This window comes from Lissotriton helveticus, chromosome 11 (genome assembly GCF_964261635.1).
Source record: "Lissotriton helveticus chromosome 11, aLisHel1.1, whole genome shotgun sequence".
NCBI lineage: Eukaryota > Metazoa > Chordata > Amphibia > Caudata > Salamandridae > Lissotriton > Lissotriton helveticus.
Window position 1 is genome coordinate 135,086,416 of NC_136072.1, and position 23,554 is coordinate 135,109,969.

The following is a 23,554-nucleotide window of genomic DNA, read 5'->3' on the forward strand; positions in this document are numbered from 1 at the left end:
TCTAAATTTGAAACAACTAGTAACATGTCCTCATCAGTAATTTCCTCTTCAATCATCTCATCTGGAATCTCCTCATTAAAAGTCTGCAATGATGATTCTTGTAACTCTATGGTCTCCAAACACTCGATAAATTCGCCATCAAGAGATTGATCAAAAAAATCATTCAAGTCATCTCCTCCTTCTGACAATATTTCATTATTGGTGCTGTCCATTTCAATCAATGTAGTGGAATCATTCAAGTCATCTCCTCGTGACAATATTTCATTATTGGTGCTCTCAATTTCAATCAATGTAGTGGAATCATTCAAGTCATCTCCTCCTTGTGACAATATTTCATTATTGGTGCTGTCCATTTCAATCAATCTAATGGAATCATACAAGCCATCTCCTCCTTGTGACAATATTTCATTATTGGTGCTCTCAATTTCAATCAATGTAGTGGAATCATTCAAGTCATCTCCTTGTGACAATATTTCATTCTTGGTGCTGTCCATTTCAATCAATCTAATGGAATCATACAAGTCATGTCCTCCTTGTGACAATATTTCATTATTGGTGCTCTCAATTTCAATCAATGTAGTGGACAATTCAAAAGAAATTGCCACGGTCTCTTCATTGTGAGCCATTTTATTTTGAAATTGCTTGCTGTAAATTGCAGAAAAAAATAATCACTTTCATTTATCGTTTTTAGTAATACATAATATAAAACTAACTTCATCAAGTATTTAGTATAACAGAAGGACTGCAAATAAATAACAGAAAACATTTTTCAAATTATCTTCAAGTGTACAACATAGTTCCCCTTACAAATTAACAACTCACCTTTTTAAAAGTAGCAGAAGTGTTAGTACTGTGTAAATCAAACACCAGAAATTCACCACCAAAAATTCCTCACAAATGTACCTCAGACAGTAGTATCACAAAATGGCTGTGGTTTCCTCTCATTTGACATATATACATAACCAATTAACTTTCATCACACACAAATACAAAACCAAAGTAACATTTTAATTGGTTCTAAATTTCAACACTTTCAAATGTGTTTTCCCCATGCAATTTTCCATAGGACATTTACATACGTCTACAGCCTGAATGGCTGAACGGAATTACACCAAACTTGGCGAAATGGTACATCAAACCTAAGAGGTCAGGAAGGATCTACTATGCCCCCTTATGGTCATTTCCCCCTTCGCTTTGGCCTCCTCTTGTCTCTCAATCCTACCGAGGGACAAGATGGCGGCCGCTACGGACTGTTTGGAATGTTGACAGACGCCGGAGAACCAATCAGCTTCGCAAAGCTCCGTAACGCGAAAAGTACGCGAAGCGGAGCGCTGTTACAGATATATATCTTTTTTTCAACGTTAATTTCTCAAAATCCACTGGAGCACATATATTGAGACCTAGCAAAGGCACATCGGGCTACCAGTCCCTAATATTTTGCCAAGTTTCGTGCAAATCCATTCAGCCGTTCGATTATTATTATTTTGTTTTTTTTTTGCCCCGCGGGGCCCTTTTAAAACCTCCACATCAAACCTAGGGGGTCAGCGAGGATCTACTATGCCCCCTTATAGTTATTTCCCCCTTTGTTTTGACCTCCTCTTGTCTCTCGATCCTACCGAGAGACAAGATGGCGGCCGCTACGGACTGTTTGGAATGTTGACAGACGCCGGAGAACCAATCAGCTTCGCTTCACAAAGCTCCGTTGCGCGAAAAGTCCGCGAACCAGAGCGCTAACCGGTCCGCTGTTACAGATATATATCTTTTTTTAAACGTTAATTTCTCAAAATCCACTGGAGCACATATATTGAGACCTACAAAAGGCACATCGGGCTACCAGTCCCTACAATTTTGCCAAGTTTCGTGCAAATCCATTCAGCCGTTCGGGCTAAAAGTGAGGCCAACCGCCCTATGGAAAACTCAATGTTAAAAACACGTTTTGGGACCCCCCTTTTTTCTCGGCCCCCACTGGACGAACCCCCCCCAAATTTTCAAGGGCTGCTCAGAAACAAAATGTGCCATTTTCCTGAAAATTTCAGCCGATTCCGTCCACAAACGCCAAAGTTATTAGACATAGAATTTTCAAAAAACCCATAGAGAAAAAATCCTAACTATATATACCTACTGGCGACCGCCAGTAGGTAATATATATATATATATATATATATATATATATATATATATATATATATTACCTACTGGCGGTCGCCAGTAGGTATATATAGTTAGGATTGTTTTCCATAGGGAAATCGCAACATTCTATTGGGAATAACTTTGGCGCCGGTTGAGGGATCTGCCTGTAATTTTCCTTAACTTTGGAATTTATTACATCTGGATCAGACAACCGGAAAAAATAATGGGGAAACACCCATTGGTCACATTCAGGAGAGCGAGAAATTTAAAGGACAGACTAATCCAAAGTCACCATAAAGATCACACAAAAAAGAAAAAAGGAATACAATGGCTGAATACCAAAGGATTCATAAAGTGCCGGAATTGTAAGGTTTGCCAGATAGCGATCAATACAAAAGAAGTAATGTTACCAAACAAAAAAATGTGGCAAATCAAACAACTGATTGACTGCAAGAGTACACACGTTGTGTATGTAATTGAATGCCCATGCTCACTTAAGTACATTGGGAGCACCAAAAAAGAATTCAAACAACGAATCTTGGAACATATAAGAGCAACTGCAAACAAAGATCGTGGGAATGCAGTTGCGAAACATATGGAATTGGTACACAACAGTGATTGGAAATTGCTTAAAACATATGCACTGGAATGTATATTGCCACATGAAAGGGGTGGAGATCAGGAAAGACAATTAAGATGTAGAGAATCTAGACAAATCCTAAATTTCCGGACAATGACCCCCTGGGGATTAAACCAGAGTGAGGAATTATATGTACATCTATAAAAAACAGATACAAGAGTGGGTGATTGATACTTTGTCGAAACGGAGAGCATGCAACTGAGACTTAAAACTTTGTATATAAAAATTGTAGTGAAATAGATACACAATAATGAGAAATATAATGGTATGAGAATTAAGTGGATTCTTCATGATGAGAAGGATTACTGACACCCCTAAGGGGAGACTAAATAATCTTGATCAATTACAAGCGATGATGACATAATTAATGAGACTTTTTGAATAACGGACTCATTTCCATGGATGGTTGAATTAATAATAATGTATATATGCGAATATGCCCACCAGAGGGCTTTAATACAAATCAAAAGTTTTGAATTATTAATAATGCATATATTTAATTTGCCCACTAGAGGGCATGAATGTGATTTTCCTTTAATCTCGCCATTCCATCATGCAATGCAAAAAAAAAAAAAACATTTTTGGATTTAAGGTAAATATCCGCAAAAATGAGCAATAATTTGTTGTTATGTTAGGAATTAGCTGACGCATAATTGTGTTAAATTTGTGATCACATAATCTCTCGCCATTTGTATTAAGCACGATCTATGAAATGACATAAAACTACAATTCCCATCTCGCTTCCTGTGTATCAACAGGAAGTGAGATCACAAATCATGGCGGTTTCCTCGAAATATAGGAGGAGTAAACACATTGCAAATTGACCGTGAGCAAGCAACTGCTGTTGTGAAACGCGTTGGTTTTGTGCTGGTGTTTGGAGCTTTGATGATTTGAAATAAAAACGATTGGGAATAATTATCTCCGTGAGTGCGAACTCATTTCCTTGATGAAAGGGAGTTGGACAAAATATATATATATATATACATATATATATATATATATATATATATATATATATATATATATATATATATATATATATATATATATATATTACCTACTGGCGTCGCCAGTAGGTATATATAGTTAGGATTGTTTTCCATAGGGAAATCGCAACATTCTATTGGGAATAACTTTGGCGCCGGTTGAGGGATCTGCCTGTAATTTTCCTTAACTTTGCCTCACTGCGCTCCGCTCCTTTCCTGAAAGTTTCGGGGGGATTCGTCAAGCGGGGGCCGAGATAAAAGGGGGGTCCCAAAACGTGTTTTCCCCATGTTAATTTCCATAGAGCGGTTGGACTCACTTTTAGCCCGAACGGCTGAATGGTTTTCCACCAAACTTGGCAAAATTGTAGGGACTGGTAGCCCGATGTGCCTTTGCTATGTCTCAAGATATGTGCTCCAGTGGATTTTGAGTAATTTAGGTTCAAAAAATATATATCTATAGCAGCTTACCCGTGAGCTTACCCGTACGCTTACGGTACGCGTACGTGCGCGTACCTCTAGTGCGCGAGCTGCATTCTGATTGGCTGCCAATGTCTGTCAACACTCCAAAACAGAAACTGTTGGCAGCCATCTTGTGCCTCGGTAGACTGAGGCACAGGAAAGCAGAAAAACAAACGTGTAGAACTCAAAAAGGGGGCAGGGTAGACGCACCCTGACCCCATGGGCCTGCTCAGGGGGTCCCACAAGGACCCCCAAGGCAAAAGAAATAAATAAAAATGTCTTAAAAAAAAATTCTTTTTTTTGTCTTGGGGGTCCTTGTGGGACCCCCTGAGCAGGCCTAGGGGGTCAGGGTGCTTCTACTCTGGCCCCTTTGCGAGTTTCACACCTTTGTTTCACTGCTTTCTTGTGCCTTGGTTCTAACAAGGCACAAGTTGGCTGCCAACACTTCCTGGTTTTGAGTGTTGACAGACAGTGGCAGCCAATCAGCATGCCTTCCCGAGAAAGCTGCATGGTCATTGGCTGTCAACACTTCTAACCAGGAGGTGTTGGCATCCATCTTGTGCTAGTGTTAACAGACAGTGACAGTCAATCAGCATGCCTTCCCGAGAAAGCTGTATGCTCATTGGCTGTCAACACTTCTAACCAGGAAGTGTTGGCATCCATCTTGGGTCTTAGTAGACTGAGGCACAAGAAAGCAGAAAAACAAATGTGTAGAACAAAAAAAGGGGGCAGGGTAGAAACACCCTGACCCCCTAGGGCTGCTCAGGTGGTCCCACTCGGATATTAATATATTTAAACGTTATCCGCTAATAAAATTAGCATTTAAAAACCTTGCAAATTCACTGAAAAAACTATAGGTTTAAGGCCTTTTATAGATAGAAATTAACATTTAAAAAACCTTTGAAATTCACTAAAAGAACCATAGGTTTCAGGCCTTATATAGTTAGGAATTAGCATTAAAAAAACGTTTGAATATATAAAAACGTTATCCGCTAATAGAATTAGAATTTGAAAACCTTGTGAATTCACTGAAAAAACCATAGGTTTCAGGCCTTATATAGTTAGGAATTAGCATTTAAAAAACCTTGCATATTCACTGAAAAAACCATAGGTTTCAGGCCTTATATAGTTAGGAATTAGCATTTAAAAAACCTTTGAAATTCACTGAAAAAACCATAGGTTTCAGGCCTTATATAGTTAGGAATTAGCATTTAAAAAAACCTTGCAAATTCACTGAAAAAAACATAGGTTTCAGGCCTTATATAGTTAGGAATTAGCATTTAAAAAACCTTTGAAATTCACTGAAAAAACCATAGGTTTCAGGAGTTATATAGTTAGGAATTAGCTTTTACAAAACCTTTGAAATTCACTCAAAAAACTATAAGTTTTAGTGGTGTTATAGTTAGCTGGACATTTTACTCATACAAAACCATTGAAATTGCTACTATATAGTTAGTTGTACTATCTATATTTCTCGCACCCGCGATCCACTGCTGATGATGTCACATATTAGATCATTCATGACATGGTCAGTGACATCACTGATGACATCTCAAATGACATCACTGATGACATCACTGATGACATCATCCACGTGACAATCACATACACCTTTTCATACACTATTACAATTTTTCATCACTCTTTGTAAAATACAGAGTATCATATTTAAATCCATTGTCACAGCAATACACTCAGTGATTCATAGATGTATACACACATCTAATCACTTACCTATGGATTCACTCATACATGCTGTCAATGAACTATAGAACACTATCAAAAATACTTATACATCTATATCGACATTAAATAACAGCACGCATCCTATTCACATATGAAGTCATCCTACTCACTTATGCAAACAATGGATCATACTTACATATTTACTTAGCAAAACACTCATACAAACACCACTTCTTCTATTCATTTAGATAGTAAGTCATACTTAGTGAATTATAAAATCATTATTACAAGTATACAGTTATCCATACAGTCACTCACACAATCATTGTGTCTTATGTATACTTATTTATATACAACAACTGACACATACACTGCCTTTTATTTTTCTAGTTTGTTGGACCTGTACCTTTGAGAAATATATTTGCTCATCACCACACCCATAAAGAGATTCCCTCACCCAAACTGTTAGAACATGTAGTTTTAACTTCATATATCTACTGAATCAACTATTCACACATCTTTGGACAGTCACACACCCCCCACCGAACCACACACACTTTCACACTCCCATACAAATACTCAGTTAACTAATCAATAACTAATATAGGCTTTCACATAGCTAGTAACCAACTGTAGAATCAGTTTACACAACAACTGACAAAGTGATACAGATATTCACACAGTTTAGTCACTATCCACTATATTTACTGAGACATTATAAATTGGTCAAGTAAACAGTCAATTACACTGCTACTAAATCCTCCATCCAAATATTTATTTATATACATCCACTCATTCTTCAATGCAAATTGCTATATATATAATGCATATTTAAATAATGAAGCAAACCACATTCACTGGATGATGTCATCAGTGATGTCATTTGAGATGTCATCAGTGATGTCACTGACCATGTCATGAATGATCTAATATGTGACATCATCAGCAGTGGATTGCGGGTGCGCGAAATATAGTTAGTACAACTAACTATATAGGAGCAATTTCAATGGTTTTGTATGAGTAAAATGTCCAGCTAACTATAACACCATTAAAACTTATAGTTTTTTGAGTGAATTTCAAAGGTTTTGTAAAAGCTAATTCCTAACTATATAACTCCTGAAACCTATGGTTTTTTCAGTGAATTTCAAAGGTTTTTAAATGCTAATTCCTAACTATATAAGGCCTGAAACCTATGGTTTTTTCAGTGAATTTTATTTATATATATATATATATATATATTAACAATATTATTAAAATCTTTCAATTTGTTTTACATGTATCATTTTAAAAATATTTTAATACTTTACCAGGAAATATTTTTTAAAGTTTTGCATTATTAAAAAAAAAATGTTAAACCATAATAAAATATGTATTGTACAAAACAAAATAAATTAAACCTTTTTAAAAGTAGACCACATTTATCATAATTAAACACAAGAATAAACAATAATACTTATTTTCATTATAAAGTAATACCAAATATTTTTCTCTGCAAATAATAAATACAACTTTTAAAAATTAAAACCAAAATATTATATTTTTTTACAAGTGAAACTTTAAAATACACATCTCCCCATTCCACTATACACCAAACATCCCACTCCTAAAATTGTTCCTAATTAAAAGAAAAACACCACTAAGATTAATATTTCATAATGCCCCCACCCTTCTCCACTATAAATCCAAACACCCACTACATTTTTTAAAATATTTTTCTAAATTTCTAAATGAATGTTTTAATTAATATAAAAAATCCACAAAACAATACATATTTGAACTACTCATCACCTCTTTCCCCTATAAGCCCTTCTGCTACTAATTATATTAACTTTTTTTTAAATTTGTAACTTTTTTAATTAATATAAAACACAATCAGAAAATAATACGTATTTAAAATAGTCCCCACCCATTTCCAAAATAAACCCAGCATCCTGCTCCTAAAAGTAAAACTAATTAAATTACTAAAAATATAACATTAGTAAAACATTAACTACAACATTGAAAATAATTTACTCTAAATAAAAACACACACATAAAAAATAATAACAGATTCCGACTGGCGGTCGAGCTCTCCGAGCCTGTCAGAAGCCAGCCAGAATGGCCGAACGGGTTTCTTTCTGCCGCCTCAAACATAAGTAGGTGATCTAAAAGTACAACAAGTAGTGCCCTCCCGCATACACCCCAGGTCCTGAAGCACAGGGGGCCCTAGGAGGGCCACCTTTGTTGCTTCAATACCACCCATTTTATGACGGGCTCACCGCCACGAAATGGGGAGTGGACAGCCAACTTCTCAAATGCTTATTGGTACTGCAGCGGCACTGGCAGCATATTAGTGCTCCTGACCGCTGCACAAGCGCATCCGGATCCCCAGCAGTCGCAGCGGTCCAGTGCCAGTCCTGCTGTCACACTCAATACTGCGGGCAGGCCCACAGTGTAGCAGTGGACGTACCATCACCAAGGGATCACCAAACTTGTAATAAGGCCCTAAATGTTGTATTTTCAGGTAATACTTTCCACACTAGCTTAAAAACAATCTTCAACACTGACGTGGAATGATCTAGTACATTATCTGAAATAATTAAATATTTTCTACATGATGGAATGAGGACTATATCCCTGGATTTACACATAAATACCTGCTTATGAGAATCAATGTTTGAGAAACCTTGTCATGGAGTTAGGTACCATAGGGAAAATTAACAAATATTTTGCACCAGGTCTAACTCACAAAAGTTACAAAAGTCAGTGCAAAGTGTTTTACTGAGATTACATTTTCAGTGCATGTCCTGGTTTGCAGTTAAAAGTAGCTGTATGTGCTACTTTGTACCACTTTGCTTTAAGGAGACATTCAATGGGTGGTACATTGGTTTTTGCATACAACCATCCACGGATTTCAACGCAAAGGCCACTCTACTAAAAAGGTAGACAGGAATTTGCGTTAAAAATGTACACCTCCTATAGACAGGCATACTGCTCTGTACAGCTCTGTACAGTACATATACAAAGTAAGAAAAGTGTTAAACTATGTCATAATGAGTTATTTTTACTAGAAGGGTACACGTCCAGTACAAAACCAAAGCTTGACTTCACTCATGCACCCTTACATTATAAGCTTTTGCATGAATCTTAAGTAATCAATAGCAGGCTGTCCATATTATGAATGTTTATGTGAAATGGGTATTTTCCTTATGCTTATCCACTTTATGGATGGCAAATATAAAACCTCTTCGAATGTAGTACTGCATACTGTAATGCAATGGAAGGGCACTGGCTACATGTTTGCACTGACGTGTACAATTACTTATGTTTGGACAGAGTTCATGCAATGTGTTCTGTTTGTTCACATGTGGTGGGTGAATTTGAGAGGCAGAGTTCATCTTTGTTTTGCTGGTGCCATGTCTGGCATATGTTGCATGTTTCTTTGCCGTTGCCATGATGCCTTTCTATATTTGCAGGTTGTTTTGAAATGAAAGAAGCATGTTGTAAATAGTAATTCTGTCTCCATATTCTTTAAATTATATTTATATTTTCGCTTTCAAAGATTTGAGTGTTTTCTATGGCAGTGAAATGCTACTTTGGTTATTGTATGTGTCTTGAGTCAAAGATAATCATATGAATGATTGATGAAAACAGACTGCTGCTGGGCACCATATTTTTGTGTAAGTTTACCAAACTGCTAAGGTAGGATTAATCGTAAATAACTCTCATTCGAATTGAAGACCCTATCATAATGCAAAATTATGCTTTTATTTAGGGCCTTGTTAAGAGTTTGGCGGTCCTCCTGCCAGCCCACTACAACTGCACTGACAGGAGGCTCTCCAAGCCTGCTGTGGGTCTGCCTGCTGGAATATATGTGTAATCCAGAGCAGATGGGCGGTGCTAAGGTGGTAACACAGCAGCGACTGCTGTGACAGTGTCTGCAGCACGTTGCTGCATGCTGTGGCATGCAAGTCACACAATCCAGGAACTGGGTGCAATTCATGCCCCCCCACATGTACCCCCAGCCCCAGATCTGGTGGAGGGCCCTGTTATGGCCCCCTTTCCGGCATATATGTATTACTCTTTTCATGGGGGCTCACCACCATCAAATGGGCATTAGATATGTAGTTTATAATATGTTCAGCACAGACCGCTGACATAGCTGGATCCTTGATCTCGGCTAAGCCGGTGGTCTCATGGCGGAGTGACCATGTCAGTGGTGACAGTGGTTGAATCGCCACCATGAGTATGGCATTCCTGTGGGCCGCCATACTCATAATAAGGCCCTCAGTCTTGATGTGGTGTGAAGTGTATATATGCCATATGTAGATTGTTTTTACTGCTGGTTAGAAAAGCGTTCTAATCAAACAGGTGAAATGTTCTCGATTGTTAACATGACCTTGCGCTAAGATTCGCAATTGCACCAGAGAACAAAGTGATGGAAGGAATCCTTCTTTTAAGATCAATTATCTGCTGGGGCAGCACTCTGCCCCAAAACCAATGGCACAGCAAAATGCTACTTGCACAATTCATCCTATGTAAACAATTTTCGTCCTCGTTTTCATGATTTTCATATTTTGTCTCTGTCTTAAATCCTTCTGTTTGGTTCCACTCGTCAGACATCATGGCAATTTACTCAGTTTTCTCATGTTCAGGTTCGTCCATCCGGACCTTTTTCCAAGAACAAGTACAGACACATAACTTCACCATGGCAGTATTTTATTAACCCAATGCATTTCGGGCAATTTCAGCCCTTCATCAGGGGTAACTGCCTCTAATCAGAAGCATGTTCTTTCTCCACTCGCTGTTCCAGCCGAAATCATGAAAACGAGGACGAAAATTGTTTACATAGGATGAATTGTGCAAGGAGCATTTTGCTGTGCCATTGGTTTTGGTGCAGAGTGCTGCCCCAGCAGATACTTATCTAATACTCAGGTGCCACAAGGGCAAGGCACAACACCAAGCGAGCACGCAACATTGGATGAATTTGTGGACGAATAGTGATGAACTTTTAACTTTAGGAAAAAGGTGTGCATTCCCCACTGTTAAAAATGTATCCTTTAAAATCAAGCCACTTTGACTCAATGCTGACTTAGTATCAGTATATGCTACTCTAGATAGAGACTAACCATAGACAAATTAGAATCAGTCCTGCTACATGAGAACAGTTCACCTCAAAATGTTAGGCCTTGTTTCCTCTATCTGGAAAAGCATGGACACCCAGACTCGTAATGGACAACTCAGGCCCCCATTGAAATAGGAGTAATACTGAATTGCATATGGCTTGACTCTGTCCACAGCTGCAAAGTGCATAGATAAAGCATAGGCTGTGATGCAGCGCACATTTGCCCATTCTTTAGACATCACAAATAGGTCACAACTTCATAAAAGATGCATGACATGAATGTGCAGTTAGCACATGATTCGTATATGGTCCAACAATATTAAAATAAGTGTTGCATGTTATCTTATTACTAAAGTGTGTTTCCTATAGAACTATTGAATTTACTCAAGTTTTGTGTTTAACTGTGTTACATGAGAAATTAAAAAAACATCTGTACTTAGTAGATATGTGCTCACTATAAAGATGAAATTTTGACTTCAATAATGTGTGCCGTAATACACTGAATATTGTTTACTGTTTAAATAACTGGATAAGAGCCATCCTTAAATATGTAGAATGTGATTACACTAAAAACAATAAAAGTGTATGTAGTGTGTGCATTAATATTTCATATATTTGATTTGAATGTAATTCTTAGCCATACTTACATATGATTACTAATCGTAATCGTAAATATAGCTTTATTCGATTTTCATATAAAATCATAAAAGCACAGCACATATATCAAGTCATAATCACAATTAATAAATACTTACATATGCACATACAAAATAAAAACAAGTGTGATAGTCGGACAAGTAAAAGAATTTCAGATGCTAAACATTTTAAAGTGCAATATCTGGTGACTGAAACGAAGAGCAGGGTAGGACCCACAAGAGGGATGCTTTACCACATGGATTTCCGCAACTTTATGACAGTTCTTAAAAAACAAGATACCGCAAAGATCACATGCTCATCTTCAAGTCTTAACAATCTTGAGAAAGCTGGCCTGCAATTTCTTATACCCCAGCGATTTAGGAGAGGTTTCAAGTAAAGTTTTCTGGGGTTAGAATAAAAAGTGCAAAAAAACATTATGTGCAGATTAGACTGTACTGCGATATTGTCGCATGTGCAGGACAGCTTAGTGGTTGACCAATTGTTCATATCTGGTAAAGTTACCATGCGATAAAAAAAAACAAGGCGTAAACGGGACAGGAGCATTCTATGATACGGACTAGGATCAACATTTAGGTACATTTGCAATCCTTCGTTGGGGGTGATTTCCTGGAAGTTTAAGATGGTTTGTTTATGTTTTTCAGAATTCCATCTCAAAGTTTCCAGATGGGTGGCTAGTGTTTTTTTGAGAACTGATCTTGAAACCCCATCCAAAGATCTCGGGTTTTCATAATATTCTGGGTGCCCTATCTCGGTAAATAGGGATCTTACATACAATAGCCATCTGAAATTTGCAACCCCATCTAGGGCTAGGCAGTCTTCTAGAAGGTCCCTGTTGAAACTGGCTTCACTTGTGGTCCATACCTTGTGCCATAAAAGAATAGGGGCCATCTTAATTATATCGCTCAGGTGCTTAACTCCTGTCTCGATATGCATCATGAATGAAGATGTGGTTTTTGGTGCTCCCAAAAGATAGCTAATAAATCGATTCTCACAGCCCTGCAGGGATTGATCCTTCTCGATGCCCCATAATCCCGCCCCGTAGGTGGCTGTGGACACGCACTTCGCCCGATATATCTGAGTCAACTCTTTGATTGGTTTGCCACCCACTCTGTTGGAAAAAGCGCGCAGAGCGCCTATGGTGCGAATGAAAGCCAGTTTCCTAGCTTCAATCGCCTGTTTCCAACGGCACCGCCTGTCAAAGAGAACACCCAGGTAGCAAAACTTATCTACAGTGGCTATATTCTGTTTATCCAGGGAAACATTACAGGGAGCCCTCTTTCGCTTATTGGTGCATGGCATAGTATATGTTTTGGAAATGTTCACTTTAAGTCCTCTATCCTGCATATAACCCGCAAATTTAGTCACCGCCCTCTGCAGTCCCACTTGAGTCTGGGACATTAAGGCCACATCATCGGCGTACAGAAGTATTGGCACTGGTAAACCTTTCACACTGGGGTAATCATTTGGGAAGAGGGAAAGATGTTGACCCACTGAGTTTATGTAATATGTGAATAGCCTTGGGGCCAAAATACATCCTTGTCTAACCCCTCTTGAAAGGGCAAATTTATCAGTACATTCCCCCTGCTTGCCATATCTCACTCTTGCCCCGCAGTTGTTATACAGCTCTCTAATAAAGGTGATTATACGGACATCAATACCCATCTCGCCCAGCGTGGACCATAATAACATAAGGTCCACGCAATCGAAAGCGGAGCTTAAATCAACGGTTATAAAAAGCGATCCACCCCTCGCCTGAGTGTATTTAGCAGATAAAAGGGCCAAGTTTAAGCACTGCTCGGCTGCCCCTATGCCTTTCCTGAACCCATATTGAAGGTGTGACACAACATTGTGCTCCTCCTCCCATTCCTGAAGTCTCTTTAAAATAATCCTGCCTGCTATCTTCATTAGACCATCCAATAGGGATATTGGCCTGTAGCAGGCAGGATCGTCTCGGCTGCCCTTTTTAAAAATGGGGACCACTATTGCGTCCGACCATGTATCGATAAACCCCTTTTGGTTACCCTTATTCAGCACGTTGGTAAGCAGGGGAGCCCAGAAGTCCGGTGCGGCTTTATACACGTCTACCGGGGTGCAATCGGGCCCCGCTGCTTTACCTGGTGCACTATCCCTAATTGCATCCTGGACTTCACCAACTGAAAAGATTAAGTCAATCGGGAATGAGCAACTTGGGGGATAAGAGGCCCTACTGATTTCTGTAGTTTGGGCTACAGTGGGGCTCGGCCCTAGGGGTGTAATAGTGTCAGCTGGCTTTGTGTGCTTATATAGTTGCCTAAAGTGGGTTAGCCATCTTTCACCCGTTATTGCCAGGTCTATTTTGTTACCACTGTTATTTGGGTGGTATAAAGTTTTGACCATCCTCCAGAACTTAGTGGTGTTTTTCTGGGTGGATGCTTCTCTAAGTGTAACCCAGGCTTGCTTTTTTAGAGCCAATCTTCTTTCTTTTAATGCACGTTTATATAATTGCCTGGCGCTGCGGATAATATGAGGGTCCCTTGGTTTATGGGCCAACACTTTTTTTAAAGCTTTTAGTGCTTTCGTGCACTTCACATCGGACCACCCTTCACTAGATGTGTTATTGTTGTTCACTTACTCGGGTCAGCATATCTTTGATACGATGTTGAATGTTGACAAAGGCTGACATGACAGTCGGGGGGTCCGCGTGTTCCTCCAGGCAAACATTAACATCAATGGCACACTCAGAGAACAGTTTTTTCAGGAACTCACTTGGTACAATCTTCTCCCATTTTACCACCTAGCCATTTGTTTTAGATAACTCAATCCTATATGGATACGTGGGAAGAATACCTTTGTTATCATACCACCCCTTTACGTTTACACCAATTGAGAGGGGATAATGGTCGCTAAAAACATCTTTGCCAACCGCCCACGAGGTCAGAAACCCAGGATTAACAGTGTTTATCAATATAAAATCAATGGTTGAGTTACAACCTCTACCAAAGAAGGTTGGCTCAAACTGCGCGGGTGCGAAACAGGTCTGATTGGCAAAACAAAGGTCAAAATTAAAAACAAAACCATTTAACAACATCCCCATCTTTGTGTGAGAAAAATGAGTTGGATTGTCCGCCCCGAAGTCTGCGAGACCACACAAGGAAGAATCAGAATGTGAACAGATCGTACAATTGAAGTCCCCTGCCCATATTATTATTGCCCCCTTAAAGTGGTCAACGATACGCGTCAACTGGCGCAACATATTGGACATGGTGGGCTCCATTTCACTATCGGACATGTTATTATAAAAGTTTACCAATACAATTTTCTCATTCGTGCCCCAGTTAAAAGATAGAATTTGAAAATGGGTACTAGACAGAAAGTTATGAATCTTAACCTCTGCCGTTATTGAGACATAAACACAGAGTCCACCCTTATTATGGCCCTGTGCTGACGGCGTAGCTGAAGAGTAAAAGGTTTGATACCCAAGGAGGTGCAGTTCTTCACAACACCATGTTTCTTGAAAACACAGGATGTCGTGCATGTGTATGGCGTCTAACCAGGCTTTGTTGGAAACTTTACTAGCTAGCCCCGCCACATTCCATGAAAGAAGAGAATTGAAATAGGGTACCTTGCTAATGACCACATGTGTGCGGCCTTCACTCACAAGAGATCTTTGTGATTGCAGAGTTGGTGTGTTTGAAGTAGCAAGAGGAATCATAGGGGTAGGGATGGTGCGATTATAGGGAGATAATTGGGGCTGATTGAAAAAGATGGCAGGTATCAGGAGATCCCCCTGAGAATCTGTCCCCTCCCACGTATTGCCATGATGCCTTTTAGACGGGCTGGATGCCGAATAGTGGGCAGAAGCGTACTGACGGTTCTGGTAGCCCACATGCAGCTTTTCTGTGTTAATAGACTCGTAAAGTCATTCGTTGTCATCCATTCCAGCGAGAGGGTTATAAAGGTTGGACAAGGGTATGTACCAGGAGTCCTTGGGGTTGTAAGAATTTAAATCACCCCAGTGCGGAGTAGGGTTATGAAAAATTTTCGGTGAAAAGGGTAGCTGGCATGAGTGAAGACAGAAATCATTGGAGGTGTCAGGATGATTCTGACCCTTTGCCATCAACGTGTGATCTAATCTGTCGGGGACATGAGGTCTGTACGGTATTGGAGCATGGGCGAGCATAGAATGGGGAAGAGGAGTGTTAAGGCCCGTGTGATATCTTTGGAATGGAAAAGAAGGTGTTGTGGGACCAAGAGGGGCTTTTGGGCGCCATTTACTACCAGGATGGTAAGGTCTAAACCGGGCTGTTGGATGCCTCATCATGGCCTCAGGGTAAAAGTAGCTTAGGTTATGGGTTGAGATTCCCCCCTCGCCCGTCCCGGGATACCAGTCACTGATGTATGTGACCAGTCTGTGATCTTTAAAGTTGACTAAGATCACATCACCTTCGATGTCCTTGGGTCTAGTACCTACCCAGTGGCATCGCCTGGCCGAGACGATATCACCATTTAGGTGTGGGAGAAGTGGTCTATTTTTCCTCAACCAATAGATAACCTTATTTTTTAAATTTGCCTGATGTTCTGGGTTACCTTCTGGCGGGGGCGGGACTCCTGTGAGTGCAATAACATAGTTTATGCACTCAGGTGGTAGATCAACGTTATTCCTTGATCTTCTATTAGAATGATGAGATATGGTAGATGGGGGGTTTATGATATTATTATTGTTAGAATGCGTATTTTGGGGCCTTATGTTGGAATGGGGTTTATCTGAGGTCGTGATATTTTTCAATAGGGCAATTTTATTGCTATTACTATTTATGGCATTGGAGTTACTATTCTGCAAGGATTTTGGAGGCCCAGCTGTAGGTGGTGGGTTCGCCTTAGGGATACCAATCGCCGACTTGGGTTGTTTAGATTCTTTGGTAGACTGTATTGGGTCACTTAAAGCGTTTGATTTAGGGCAAGATATGCCCTTTTGGTGTTGAAGAATTTTATCGATATTCTCCCCTAGAATTTTGATCCTTTCAGTGAGAGGGAGGATCAAGGCCTTTATAAGACGGTCGATATCATTCAGCAACCCTGCGTAACTAGGTACCAAAATTGATTTGGAGGTCATATCTTTCATGGAATCAACTGTCCCAACCTTATCAGGGATGGTGAGCGGAGTATATGACGCGTGTTTAGGAGGAGCGATTCTCTTTTTAATTATAAGTTTCTTTCTTCTCTTCCACGGAGGGGAGCCAGAAGAGGTTTTAGGGCGCTCGATAGAATCCCTAGGTGGTAATGTTGGAAGCTTTCCCTCAGAGATACCCAAGGTATGTTGGTCAGATCCAATTGGGGTAAAGACAGGAGAGGGTATGTTTTTATCATAAAGAGGGGCTGGTTCCACTGGGGGAGTACTTAAGTCAATGGTCTGAGTGTCAGTTACCTGGGAGTAAGTGGAGTCGGAAATAACAATAATGTCCTTCTGGTCAGGGGGATTCATCTGGAAAATGAGTGGGATATCCTCTATAAGGGAGGAAGTGTTAATATGATCTATGGGTGTAGATAGATCCATTAAGGATGTTAGGGATGTTATAGCTTCCTCATGGGGCTGGTGAGGTCTTAGCTTTAACTTTTCGATAGAGAGACGTCGCCCTGCTCGTTTCTCTGCAAGAGTGAGCTCCCTATCAATGATTACTAAATAATTTACTCTATGCTTTATGTAATGAAAATCTTCTGCACAGGTCTTTCATATTAGTTGGTGTATAAATGTGCTCACGCATATTAAATGTGAGCTCTAGCTAATACTTTAGGTTGAAAAATTAGGCCTGCATTCTTCTAAGTTAAAAAAAAAGATTGCAACAATAAATAAAATCGCATGAAAAGACATAAACATAGAAACTAAGAACAACATATTTTATAAGCAGATATATTATATTACTTGCAGGAAACAGGTTGCTTATAAGAACATGTTTTAGCATAATAAGAAAAAGAGAGAGAGTAAAAGAGAAGAGTGTGGGAGATATATATGAAGTCCATTAAAACAAATAAAAGAGGAGAGTGAAAAAAGAGTGTATAATTATAGAGTCACTAGTAACATATCAATGATAAAGCTTCAGTAAGGAAATATCAACAAGAGATATAATAACAGCTCTCTGGAAGTTTTGGGACTTCTGCCAAAAGAGGTTGGTGACAAGTAAAGGCACGAGTGCAGTTATCCAAAAAGATAGTCACAAGAGACCACATTATATCTCTTTAATAAAAAGTGAAACTGGAGTAACATTTGCTCTATGTTACTGGTGATTATAACATACTCTATACCACCAGGCATGAAAAGAAATTAGTTTTAGTAATCTGCTGAAAAGCAACCACAATTAATAAATCCACTATAACAATTTGAGGAGTAGTGTTTTGCCAAACATCAGAGAGACTTCCAAGAAAAATAGATGAAAATAAAAATGAAATGTTTGCATGAAAAATAGCATTACTTTGGAACACACTTTCACCCAAAATTGGTGGGTATGTGGTCTGGAAACAAGTATATGATATAAATCTTCTGTGGTAGCATTACATTCCCTGCTAATTGAGGAGGTTTCTGGATTAAATGCATGCCGTTTAGTTGGGCTAAACCTGAGCCTGTTCTAAATAAAAAAGAGAATTTGAGTAGTGTTAAAAGATGTTGATGTTTTGCATATTTTCAACCACAGTTCATCCCGAAGTGCAAAAGGCCATGAGATCTGGAAATCTTCTGCCCATTGCACATCAACTTCTGCTTTAACTCTATGTTCTGGAACTTTGATAATATTTTGTAAATGGATGAGGCATTGGGATGGGTGGATATCATAGAAAGGAGGTGACTGTTAGATGTTGGGGCAGGAATATGTGATTTCAGTTATGTTAAGGTGCTGTTAATGGTTTGAATTAAAACATGTGTTTGGAGGATTATACAATTATTGCGCTTGTGGAAATGCAATAAAAGAGTTGTCTGAATGTACTTGATGAAACCAAAGTAAACCTTTATCCCTTCATGATTTCCAATAATAGGACTATTATTGATTCTTAGAATATCATTGTGCCAAATAGAAGAGTGAAGGAATTGTTCTCTATTGGAAAGATAGAAGAAAAGTAGTGGCTTTAGACATTTATTAGTGGTTTTTTAAAATAAGGGATAAGAGAAAGAGTGTTTTTTTTTAGAAAAAGAGAGGAATAGTGTGAAGGAAAAGGTGATAAAAAAGGATAATTCAATATCTTTCCATAGGGGGGAAAACTCCATAGATGGCTCAGAGAGACATTTTGAAGTTTTTTGAAGTAGAAACGCATTATTCATGCCTCTTTGACATTTACTATGTTTTAACTTGAGATGGAACATACAAGGTATTTTATTATTCCATAGAAAAGAGAAATGTTTAGAGTAATTTTTTTTCTAAGTAAATAGGGATAGTAAGGGGGATGGTGGAAAGACTATAAAAAAATGATGGGTGCAAGCATCATTTAATAATGTTGAGCCTACCCCACAGTGAGAGATAAAGAGGAGCCATCTAGCAGTTAAAGTAGATAAGGCAGTGATAACTGCATTGAGCTTTTGGAATACAGGACCTGATTACGATGTCGGTAGGAGTTGCCTCAGACCGTCACCGTTTTGGTGAGGGAACCGTCCGACCATAGTGGTGCACTCACAAACTCCCATTTCTCTTTGGGAACCTGTGAGGTGAGCGGACACCGCCCGCAGCACACGCTGCCATTGAAAAATGGGAGTCTGTGAAAATCCCTGCACCATGTAGCAGGCCCCTGAGGGTGCAGGTATTTTCTGGGGGGGAACCCAGGCTCAGATGCGGAGGCCCTGGGGTAAGGGGGCAATGCTAGGGGCCCCCAATGTATCTCTCTGACAGCCTTTCCATGTCGGTAAGGCCGGTATGGAAAGGCTGTTGAAAACCGACATCATAATCCTGATGGCGAAAACATCATCCATGAGGTATTATGAGGAGGTTCTGATCAGGCATTGGTTGGTCCCTCCGACTGCTACCTCTGACCGCACGCATCCTAATGGGTCAGACAAAACCCAGCAGTCCTTGCATTCCAACCGCAACAACAAGCTGTCCGAACAGCTAGTAAAACTGGGAGGGAGGATTCAGGCTTGGGTAGGAACAGGAGGATATCATCAGCATAGGCACACAATATAGTATGACTTTTTTCATTTTAGAAGCCAAAAAAAATAGAGTATTGTTTAATCTTTGCAAGAAAAGGTTCCAGTGCAAAAAGAAAAAGAAGTGCGTAGAGGCAATATCCTTCCTTCCCTCGCTTTGTAGAGAAAAATAAGAGGAAATTAGACCATTTACAAAAATGCAGGCTTTCAATGCAGTATATAAAAATGATATATAAGAGATACATTTGGGGCCAAAACCAAACCATGAAAAATAGATAAAAGATAAAAGCCCAATCAATGCGATCAAAAGCTTTTCCTGTGACTAGGGAAATAGCTGCCAATGAGTGTGGATATTTTTGGGACTTACTTAGAATATTGAAAACTCACTAGTATTGTCAGAAACATATCTGCCTTTGATAAAACCAGATTGTCCTCTACCAATAAGAAGTGATAAAAAGGGATCTAAATGGAGGGCAAGGCTTTTAGCAAGACTTTTATAATCAGAATTTACTAAAGAAATAAACCTATAATTGATACAGAAGCAGGTGTTTAGTCCATATTTAGAAATGAAGCAAAAAGTGCCTCCGAAAGGTACCACTGGAGGCTTTGGAAGAGATATAATAAGAGAAAAGATTATGAAGCTTTAGGTAGAAGTTTGGAGAAATGGATGGGAATTTAATGTGAGAATAGATTCAATTTTCTGTTTTTCTTTTTTGATTTTAAGGTAATTGTCAAGTAATTTACCTGCTATATTTTATCGTCCAGAGTATCTAGCACATCCTTTTAGAAGATGAGGCAGCATTTTCTGTAAAACTTTTATTGTATTTACATTTTTCTACAATAATGTTATAAAGATGAGTAGTGGAATTTGTGGCTGTATAAAATGTTTCCTAATGTTTAATGCATCTCATAAGACCAAGCGCTTTCTAAGAATGTTTTCTTTTCTATTTAGAGACATAGGAGATGATATAATCTCTAGCTCATGCTTTAAATGAGCCCCATACAACATGAAAAGGATACTGGAGAAAGAGTTAAGAGAGAAATATTCAGTAGTGAAAGACTAAAATGTGGAGTTAAAAATAGGGTTTAGCACAAGGAAGTATTAAAATGCCATTTTCGACTACTAGCACCAAGGGGGAGTATTTCTAAACCTAGTATTCCTGGAGTGTGTTCTGATATCAATGTAGAACCAATGTCTGCGTGCATGATGTGTTGCGCCAATGGCTTGGAGGCAACTAGATAATCAATTTGAGATTGCGATTAGTGTGTAGGAGAGAAAAACATGTATAACTGTAATAGTAGGTTATATAATCTCCATGAATCAACAAGAGATCTTTGATGAATAGTTGGAATAAATTACTGATGCATAGCAGATTTGATAAAAGTATATAAGTCATATAAGGATCTAAAACTGATGGGGTCATTACGATTGCATTGTTGCGGTATTTGGACCAGTGGAAATGTATTTGGCAGTCCCATATTAGGAACTGACTACCATGTAGGCAGTCAGAAACATCCCTTTTTCAATTGCTGCTTGTGCTGCAGCCCGGAAAAGGGCCCCAGCACAAGCCGCAATTGAAAAAGTGATGCTTTTAGACATCCATGCACATGTGCCACACACCATGTGATGCCTGGCACATGGTGCTTGAATGTTTGAGGCTCATCACATATGCCCCCCCACGCCACATTCCAGTGTCCCACAGGGGACAAAGGCCCTTCTTGGGGCCTTCAAATTCCTTTTTTGGCTGCCTGTTTATAGCAGTGGGACCACCCCAATGTAGGGATTAGGAATCCAACCGCCATCCCAATGGGCTCCTTGAGCCTGGTGGAGGCAGCGGCCTGTCCCTCTGACCGCAGTTCTCTGAACGACTACATCGTAGCGAGGCAGTCAGATCGCTATCCTGAATGTTGGTGGGACCACCATTGACGGCTCTTCGGTGGCAGTGCCACCGGCATCCAAATGAGGCCCTAAATTACAATCATGAACAAATATTATATACTCTGTCAATATAGACATTAGTTTAGCAAAAATAGCGGACCAAATTTTAGTAGTGGCATATACGTTAAACAGGGAGACAGGAATATTGTAAATCTAAAAAAGTGCAATCACCCATCTTACATCATCGCCTAACTCCTGGGAAAGGACTGTAAGGTAAAGGTTTTTTGTGGTGAAGAATAATAACTACATTTCTTTTCTTGGAGCCAGGGGAAGAAAACAGTACAGACCATCCAAACAGACTAGAGTCATAAAAAAGAACAAATAGTGGATATAATACCAGAAATTCACGTAATATTCATAAAGAATAATCAAGTAGTTGACAGTCTAGCAACTTCCATTTCTTTTTCTCTGCAGTTGTCTATGAAACGTTGTAGTAAAGGAGGATCCTCATAGGCCATCGTCCTATTTTTATAAGTTAGTTTGAAAAAGACATGGATGGAAGAGTCTGAATCTAGCATTGAGATTTCAAAGTGATGGTCGCATAGCAAGAAATTTCTTGCATTAATGCACCAAAACTTTGTCATTGTCCTGAGAAAAGAACAACATAGACCCTTGCCATACAACTTGACATTTTAGTTTAGCTGCCTGTAAGACTTTCAATAAATCGGTATATTGCAAAAAGTAGAGAAAAAGTAAAGTGGCTTTTTGAGGGGAAGATGCATCATGAGGACTGTGATCCAGTCTGTGTGCTGGTTGGATGTTCAAAACTGCATTTCAGGAAGATCCAGAGCTTTTGGGAGAATGGATTGAAAAAAAGGTGGTAGGATTGGTCCTTCCAAACCCCCTGACAAACCATAAATGTTTAAATTAGTATGCTTATTGAGGTTTTCAAGTTCTTCTACTTGTTTTTTAAGGAGAGCTATTGCAGCTTGTAAAGGAGGAAGTTGTTGAGTGATAGGTTGGATTTGTATGCCCTTGTTTGTTTCTTCCACATATGATTTGAGAGCTTATATTTCCTCCGAAAGGATCTCCATAGATACTGGAGTAGGAGATTTAGTAGATGAGGGAGAATCTTTTTTGACCCCTTTATTTGATGAGAGCACAAGCAGGTGATTTATAAGAAAGTTTGGTAGGTGTAGGAGGAATATATGATGCTGACTTTCCTAAGGAGGAATTTGAGGTATTACGTTCTGAGTATTCCATCCCTTCTTGTAAGCTAGAGAATCGGTTTTAGTCCGATAAAGTTGCAGACTTGGTTTGTCATGTTAAAGTTGCAGAAGTATATCTGAGAGGCATTGTTTTGCCCATCAACACAAATAGTAGAGTGAAAAATAACTTCCTATCTGCTTCTCCTTAGCTTGATTTGTCATTGTTAACAAAGATATTGACACTAAAAGAGCGATTGCCGCTTGAAAGGTAGTGCATGATAAATACAGTAATAAGATTCAGAGCCTCTCAATGCCACTTATAAAGATGTGAAATTCATGATGCAGAATTTGTTTTGGAGCAGCTATGCAAATCCAAAGTGTTATCAACAATAGCCAGCACTGAAAAATTCAAAAAGAAATAGTTCCATGAATAACTTCAAAAACATTTCCAGAAAAACTGAAAGCTTTATTACGTGCTGGTGAAAGGTATGGGGTGGAGAAATAATTGAATAGAGGATTGGCACATATGGTATTCTATGAGGAAATATAGGAGAAGTTATGCAAAGCTGTCTCACAGGCAGTGTTGAATCCACTTGTAAGTATCAATGTTGTCCTGAATTTCCGCTTCAGACTTAAGTAAGTGCCACCATTTCAGAAAAGAAAATCTACCTCACTTCTGGTAGCCCGCTGCACACTGTAGTCCA